Source organism: Erinaceus europaeus, chromosome 10 (genome assembly GCF_950295315.1).
Source record: "Erinaceus europaeus chromosome 10, mEriEur2.1, whole genome shotgun sequence".
NCBI classification, from domain to species: Eukaryota; Metazoa; Chordata; class Mammalia; order Eulipotyphla; family Erinaceidae; genus Erinaceus; species Erinaceus europaeus.
In genome coordinates, this window is record NC_080171.1 from 49,115,191 (window position 1) to 49,123,657 (window position 8,467).

General features: G+C 39.8%; 1 long non-coding RNA gene across 1 annotated transcript; it reads left to right on the plus strand.

Annotated features, from left to right (window-relative positions):
• The first annotated feature begins 1,658 nt into the window (after positions 1–1,658).
• Positions 1,659–8,251, plus strand: LOC132540878 (uncharacterized). The gene is made up of 2 exons (XR_009552017.1): positions 1,659–2,857; positions 7,122–8,251. It is a non-coding gene; the product is annotated as an uncharacterized LOC132540878 (long non-coding RNA).
• The last annotated feature ends 216 nt before the right edge of the window (positions 8,252–8,467 follow it).

Sequence of the window (8,467 nt, forward strand, 5' to 3'; positions counted from 1 at the left end):
GCACCCTCGCCCCAGATCAATTAACTTGTGTCTTATTTTACATATAAGGAAATTGAGACACAGAGATAGAACCGGATTATCTGAGCACACATATAGTGAGCTGAGAGCGAGGTCTGCATGGAGCCCACCCTTTAGAGTTAAAGAGTAAGGAAGCTTTCAAGGGAGGGATTGGCATATGGAGTTCTGGTGGTGGGAACTGTGTGGAGTTGTACCCCTCTTACACTATGGTTTTGTCAGTGTTTCCTTTTTATAAATAAAAAAAAATAAATACAATTACAGCCACACCAGAGAGCATCATTAGCCCAATAAAAATATAAAAACACAATTATGAAAGTAGCATATGAACGCACAAAAATACTTCAGACCCCCCCATGTTTTCTTCTAGTGACTCTCTATGTCAGCAGAAGATTTTATTATTACTTTATAAATGAGGAGAAAGAAACTCACAACCAATATAACCAGTCATGGCTGCCTACTTCTAGACTCTGCACTTCCACTAGTCTATATTAATTTAGGCGAGTGGGAAGAACACACAGACGAAAAGAAGGCTCAAATTAGATTTACCATCACACCTTCTTTTCTGTATCACCTGCCCCTTCCATGCTCTACCAATACTACCAGTGTTCAATATCAAAGTCCATAATCCTTCCAGGCCTTGGTGGGAGAAACTGGACAAGCAGATCTTTCGGCGCTATTGTAACTTACACTATATATTAACTCTAAGTCTGGGACAAACAGTGTGTGTGTGTGTGTGTGTGTGTGTGTGTGTGTGTGTGTGTGTGTGATTTTTAGCTTTAGATTTCCGGGCCTATCTCTTAGGATTGTTGGGGAGTTCAAATGAGAGACTAAGAAAGGATCATATACATTTGAAACATTTCTATTTAAGTACAGTAAGTATTTTCAAATACTTGGTACTGCGAAAGATATGTCTTCAAGCTCTGAGTTAGTGTTTGCTGTCGTTGCAGTACATTCATCCCATAAAATGATTACAAATCAGCACACAGGTAAGATAGTACCTCAGAGGATGTCAGTTGGACAGATGGATCAACCTCAGACATACTCATTGAAAACAGATTGAGAAGGGGTCCGGTAGTAGTGCATCAGTAAGTATTTTCAAAAATATTTAGTTTGGATAGAGACAGAGAGAACTTGAGAGAGAAGGAGATGGGGGTGGGGGGGGGAACAAGGAGACACCTAAAGTTCTGCTTCTCTACTGTGAAGCTTCTCCTTGCGGGTGGGGACCAGGGGCTTGAACCAGGGTCCTTGTGCATGGCCCCAGCAACTACTTTTCAAAGGCACCTCATGACCTTTAAGTTTGAGACAATGTTTTATGTTTGCTTGGAGAGACTTAAAAGGTTGCAATTGTGTGTGTGTTGTTTCTATGGGAACATGATGGGAAGTGTGTCCGTAAGGTCAGTGGAAGGTTTGTTTGTCTGTGAAAGATGCAGGCATTAATTTTCACGAAGGATTGGGGAATATGAAATGGATTTCTTTCTATGGAGCCAAGTTGGCAAGGGCAGGAGACAGTCTTTCTGGGTAGGCTGGACAAATGAGCACCCCAGCATCAATAATTTAATTTTGTCTATTAAAATAGCAATGGTACTAGACTGGAAATGGGAGGGATTCTATAGGATGGATGTGATAATTACTCCAAATTCAGAGGCCTCCAAGTAGAAGCAAATCATTGGCTTTTGAAATCTTGAGCTTTGAAGAGGACAAAGTGCTGGGGAAGGGGCTGGAAACACTGGAAAACCCTCTGGAAATTTGTACCATAGCCTGCAGTATGTGTAAAACTGAGATGGCTTGCAGAAATACCTGAGTTAAAGACAAAAAGTAGAGGAGGAGGAGGAGGAAAGCAGTTTTAAGATGAATAAAGATGGAGGCCAGGTAGTGGCACACCTGGTTAAACATACACATTATAGTGCGCAAGGACCTGGATTCAAGCCCTTGGTCCCCACCTGCAGGGAGGGATAAAGCTTCAAGACTGTAGTAGGATTGCAGGTGTCTGTCTTTGTCTCTTTCCCTTTTTATCTTCCCCTCCCTTCTCAATTTCTCTCTGTCTCTATCCAAAAAAACAAACAACTAAAAAGGAAAAAAAGATGAATGAAAAGGGCCAAGTTCAGAGAGGAGAAAAACTATAAAGAGAGGGAAAGTCAGGTTTTTTTTTAAAGCCTGGCCAAGTTTCCAGTCTGCTTTCAATGCCTGTGTCAGGACAAAGGACGCTGCGCCCCCTGGTGTCAGACTGGAGGGCAGCGCCAACTCACTGCTGGGAAGAAGGCAGGCTAACAACAGGGAAACCAGCTGGAAAAGAGGAAGGGTCAGGTGCCTTTTCTTCTGTTTGCTAAAGGAACTGAAATTAAAATAACCTTTTGCTTTCTCAAGTTTGGAGTTTAAATAGAGATTCTGGAGTAGAAAGGAAATAACTCTCTCTCTCTCTCTTTTTTCTTTTCCTTCTCCATGCAATTTAGGCTAACAGGACAATGCCTGATATAGCCTGGTGGGCAGAGAAGTACACTACCCTGAAAGAAAAGGCCTGTATTTTAAAAAGAATAATGGTCCAGGGAAAGTCATTAAAATTTTAGAACTTCCTTTTCCTTGTCTTAAAATTAAAGGTAAGGTGTTTTAAAGGTCTTCTCCAAGCTCTAATGTTGAAATTTATTAGATAATCATTTCATTCCATTCCCAGTGCCTTGCTAACCTGACACTGTTTTTCCTACTTAGATGCATGTACGGTTTGCATGAGCTCCTCACTTCTGAGCAAAGATTTATGTCCTCTCTTTCCTTTTAAAAATGCAAATTTCTTCAGCACAGAAGCTATTCATTCCACCTTTTGTGACGCCTCCTGCAAGAGGCAGCCGTGAGCAGGTCTTCAGTTTCTGCCATTTCTTTTAAAAATAAAGTACTAAAGTGTTGTGCTGGAAATGATGCCACTAAGTGTTCCATGTGGTAGGTGTGAATAGATGCTTCAATAGTTCCAGGCACAAGACCAAAAACTTCCCCAGAATCAGCAGAGTTTTCAGCTAAAAATTTGGCTAACATTTCTTCAAATAGGTACAAAGACCAATTTAGAAGAATGCTCTGAGAGACTATATGGTTGAGTTTCCACTGAAATTCAGTGCTGTCCCTTTATGGCCAGGTGGTTTTGTGGAAGATCAGCCCCAGGAAGAATTAAGTGGAAGTGGAGAATTTATTTTCTTAAATCTCCCAGAGTGAGATAAGCAAGCTGTTAGATCTCACAGCGATTTCTTTCTAAACTCTGCATTCTTGCCTCTATGATATGGATATTTTATTTTATTTTATTTTTTGCCTCAAATTTTATCACTGGGGCTCAGTACCTGCATTATGAATCCACTGCACCTGGCAGTCATCTTTTTTTCCATTACTGTTGCTGTTGGATAGGACAGAGAAAAACTGAGAGAGGAAAGGAAGGCAGAGAGAGGGAGTGCTTGCACAGTGACCCCCCTGCAGGTGGAGAGCCTGGGGCTGGAGCCAGGATCCTTGTGCACTACCGCCCGACCCCACGTTTTAGTTTTTAACTTGAAGAAGCTAGTAGATATGGGGTGAATGTGCAGCCATTGTCCCATAGTAGACAGTGTCGTTGTTGTAAATGCTGGGGCAGGGAATGTGGGGTGGGCAGTCGGTCCTTCTGCAAGACAGCTGAAAGCAGCAAACTGAGAAGCACAAGAATGGTGGGGCAAACAAGGTGACCCAAGATAGTTATTGGGGACAGAGTATGTTTGGAAAGCTATAAAGGAAACAGCTGTATTGTGGGCTGAACTGTGAGATGTTCTTCTAAAATGTGATTTGTGTTGTGACTCAACACCCTGCCCCAGTACCTTAGAATGTGAGAGCATTTGCAGATAGGGCCTTCAAAGAAATTACTAACCTATTTATTTTTATATATGAATATGTGTGAGAGAGACCAAAGTACCACTCCATCATGGTATATATATATATATATATAATTCTTATATTGTACTGGAGATTAAAATCTGGGTCACACACATGCAAAGCAAATGATCTATTAATGAGACAATTTCCTTGTCCCTATCCAAGGAAAGATTAAGGTGCACAGTTTCAGAGGGAAGACCATAGGACCATAAGTAAGAAGGCAACCATTAGTAAAAAGGCAAGTCAAGAGGCAAGGCTTTAGAAAGCAATGTAATCCCAGGGGTCCAGGAGATCACACAGTAGATGAAGCATTGGACTCTCAAAGGTCTTGAGTTTGATCCCTAGCATAGCGTGTGCCCCAGTGATGCTTTCTCCTCTCTCTCATAAATAAATTTTTTTAAAAAAGCAAGCAAACAACAGTTGAAATCCTGTGGGTGCCTTGATCTCAGGCTTGCAATTTTCAGAATTGTGGGAAATTAAACTTGTGCAATTCAAGTTATAAAGGATATGGTAATTTGCTGGAAATCTAGGAAACCTAATCTATGTTGCAACTTGGCACTGACCAATTTCTTGCTCCGTCTGAGGATCCAGACCCCCAAGTCATGAGCTGTTTTTAACTTTTAAGAAATATTTTCATATTTTGCCCATTTTAGTAGGTTTTATTTATTTATTTTTTAAAAAGATTTTATTTATTTATGAGAAAGATAGGAGGAGAGAGAAAGAACCAGACATCACTCTGGCACATGTGCTGCCAGGGATCGAACTTGGGACCTCATGCTTGAGAGTCCAAAGCGTTATCACTGTACCACCTCCCGGACCACGGTTTTATTTATTTTTTAAAAAGATTTATTTCTTTTTATGAGAGGCTAGAGCACTATTTATTCATTGCATATGGCAGTGTCAGGGACTTGAACTTGGGCCCATAGGTATGTAAGTCCTGTGTTGTGGTAAACTGAGCCCTAATAAATGTTTTTAAATGTTGTTAGTAGCTAGCTTCATGGCTGTGTGACCTACTAAGACATGCAGGATACATATGTTTATATAAAAACACATATTTTAATTACTCATTTTTAAAAAAACATTTTAGTTTTTAATGAGAAAGATAGGAGAAGAGAGAGAAAGAACCAGACATCTTTCTGGTACATGTGCTGCCAGGGATCAAACCCAGGACCTCATGCTTGAGAGTCCAATTCTTTATCCACTGTGCCACCTCCCAGACCACATAATTATTTATTTTTATTTCCTTTCCAGAACTACTGCTGGGGTTCTGTGCCTGTACAACTCTGCCACTCTTAGTGAATTAAAAAAAAAATTAGACAGAGGGTGAGAGACAGAGGAGGAAAGATACTACGGCATTGTGATCACAGGAGGCCATCCATCATACAGATGCTCCTATGTGATGGCCAGTTGCTCAAGCATAATTTGTCACACAGGGGTATCATACACTAGGCATGATGTCTCTCAGTCACAGGATTCTAAATGGGGAAGGGCCTCTATACTCAGTTTAATGCTTGGCTGTTGCCATTTTAAAATTTGAACAAAGAGCTACTAGCATTTTCCATATTGCACTAGACCCATTGATTGAAACTAGTTCTTGTTAAAAGTAACACACATTTTAAATAATGTGTAGGTTAAAAATATGGAGGCCCAATCAAAAATTGAGGCTCAATGCATCATAGGGCATTGGTATAACTTTTGGGTCCCCAACTGGATTAAGAAAACTCCCCATTCCTCAAGAAGTTTTTTTTGTTTGTTTGTTTGCTTTCAGGGTTATTACTAGGGCTTGGTGCCGGCACTAGAAATTGACAGCTCTTGGTGACCATTTATTTCATTTTATTGGATAGGACAGAAAGAAATTGAGAGAAGAGGGGGAGACAGAGAGGGAGAGAGAAAAAGAGACACCTGCAGACCTGCTTCACTGCTTGTGAAGTAGGGAGTTGCAGAGTTTGAATTCAGATCCTTGCACAGGTCCTTGCACTTAATACTATATATGCTTGACCTGGTACACTTAACTGGCTAGCCACTGCCTGGCCCCTCCATTGGGAAGACATTTTTTGGAGCTCAGATTTTTATTTTTCTGGAGGTGGGCAGAAAGGCACAGATTTTCCCTGAGATGTGATCTTCTGAGATTCTGATGAGCTGGTATGATGACCAAGATTTTTTTTTTCTTTTTTCAAAGATGGGCACTGAGAAACTGATAATAAGAATATGTCCAGGAGTAACCAGGTGTTAGAATGGCTAGAGTCTTAGGCCAAGAGCTCAACATACTGGGTTCACTTCTGGCATCACATGTGCTAGAGTGCAATGGTTCTCTCTCTCATAAATGAGTGAATGAATGAAGGACTCTCTTTTTAAAAGAATATGTTGAGATGAATGAACGAATGACTCGTAAAAAATAACTGTGTTGAAGAAAGGTCCAACATAAGAAACTGAAGTATTTGGTTTGAGGTGGAGGACTGGATTTGGTCCTAGATTTGGCTCAGCTCTGGTTTTCAGTGGTGCTGGGAACTGAACTTGGGACCTTTGGTTCCTTAGACATGAAAGTCTTTTTGCATAACCATTTGCTGTCTCCCTATCCCTCATTATTATTATTTTTGGCCAGAGCATTTCTCATCTCTGTCTTCTGGCAATACTAGGGATACAACCTGGGACTTTGTAGCTTCAGGCTGAAAGTCTGTTGTGTAAACTGCTGTGCTATCCTCCCCACCCCCAGTCCCTGGACTCTGAAGAGATTCCCAGTTGAACTGTGAAGAACCCAGGAGAACTTGGCAGAGCCCAGGAGAACTGAGCAGTTATAAAGAAATCTGTTTCACAGTCTGAGCATATCCTAACACTTCATCTTTACTAAATGATACACTTCATACCTTCTAGCTGACTCTAATTAGGATGGGAATGGTGTACCTCTGGTAGTAGAAACACAGGTCATCAGTGAGAGTCAAAGGCGTACGGTGAGATCCTGTTTCTAAGGACATGCATAGATTTATAGAGGCTCACTGAAAATATTACAGCAAATGTTTGGTCTGGAGGTCTGCTTTTCTAGTTCTATTTCTGCCCAGTACTAGCTAACTAGAGAGTGTAAATTTTAAAAGAAGTAAGTTTTTATGCACATTTATGCAAACTCCCTAAGGGAAATGAATGAAAGACTGTTTGAGACATTCAGAATTTCTTGGGGAAAAAGTTGCTATATAAATTGATATAAAATAATTATTTATTTTTTTCCTTCATTGCAGGTCTACAGGAATCATCAAATAACTCCCCTTGGCCATGCAAGAAAGAAAATGAAATTCTCTACTGACCTCAATCAGGGCAGCTGAAAATGCACTCCTCACCCACCAACTCCCTCTTTACCTGCAAGTTTCTCTAAATACCATGAATCTTGATTTACAGGTCACAGATCAGGGTTTATTTTTTTATTATTCTTTATGCTTTGCACATAAAAATTCTTAATGGAGCATTAAAATGGATAAATTACTGTGAGCAAGACCAAGACTATAGGATAGGTTCTATAGAAGGGATTTAATGACACTTACTCAGTGGTCTCTGCCACCCCCCCCCCCCCAGTCAGCTTCTGACAAATAAGAGTTTCCTCTTACCTGGAGTTGAGCAGGGATCCATATCCTTGGCTGATTCTAAAGAGATTGCATTGGTGATTTAATATTTAAGAAGTTTGAAATTCTGTGCATGCTATTTCTGGCTTAATTTTTGTAAGGCAATTCCATTAAGGGTGTAGGAAAAAAGAATGTATGCTCAATTTTTAGTTAAAAGGCCACTTACTTGGAAGAAATAAAAATCTGTTCATACAAACACTTGTCCACACATGTTCACAGTGATATTATTTGTAATAGTCAAAGCTAAATTCAGAGCCTTGCCACACAACAAGATGCAGGACCAAACCCAGTCCTCTACCTGAAGACAAACTTTTCAATTGAAGAAAATAAAAGCAAAATACGTATATTCATGAAGTGGCCAACCACTAAACTACAATATAAAGAAATGAAACACTGGTACATACTACAACACTGATGAACTAAACAACATTATGCTAAGTGAAAGAAGCAAGTATCAAAGGAACACATGACTCCATTTCTGTGAAATTTCTAGAATAGGAAAATCTTCAGAGAAAGAAAATTAAACAATGGTTGCCTAGGGTAGATCCAAGTAAGGGCATCAGAAGAGGACAGGAATTTGGGTCAAAGTTATTTTGGGGAGGGGGGATGTAATCAAAATGTCCTAAAATTAACTGTATGAACAACTCTGTGACTGCACAAAAGAACTATTGGGTTTTTGTGCACTATGGATGGGTGAATTGTATGGTATGCAAACTATATCTTAATAAAGCTGTTTATTATTTTTATAGTGATATTTTAAAAAGGCCATTTTTTCCCTCTGAAGTTCATCTCTGTGGAATACATGTATCCAGGCTTAAAAACAGATTTTATGAGCTAGCTGAAATGAGAATGTGAAGAAACAGTGACTTTCCCTTAGGCAGAGAGAATGATTTGCAGGTTTGTGTATAGCCACAATACATGTATTTGTAACTGTTTTGAATTTTGCTGATTATTATTATTATTTTTTA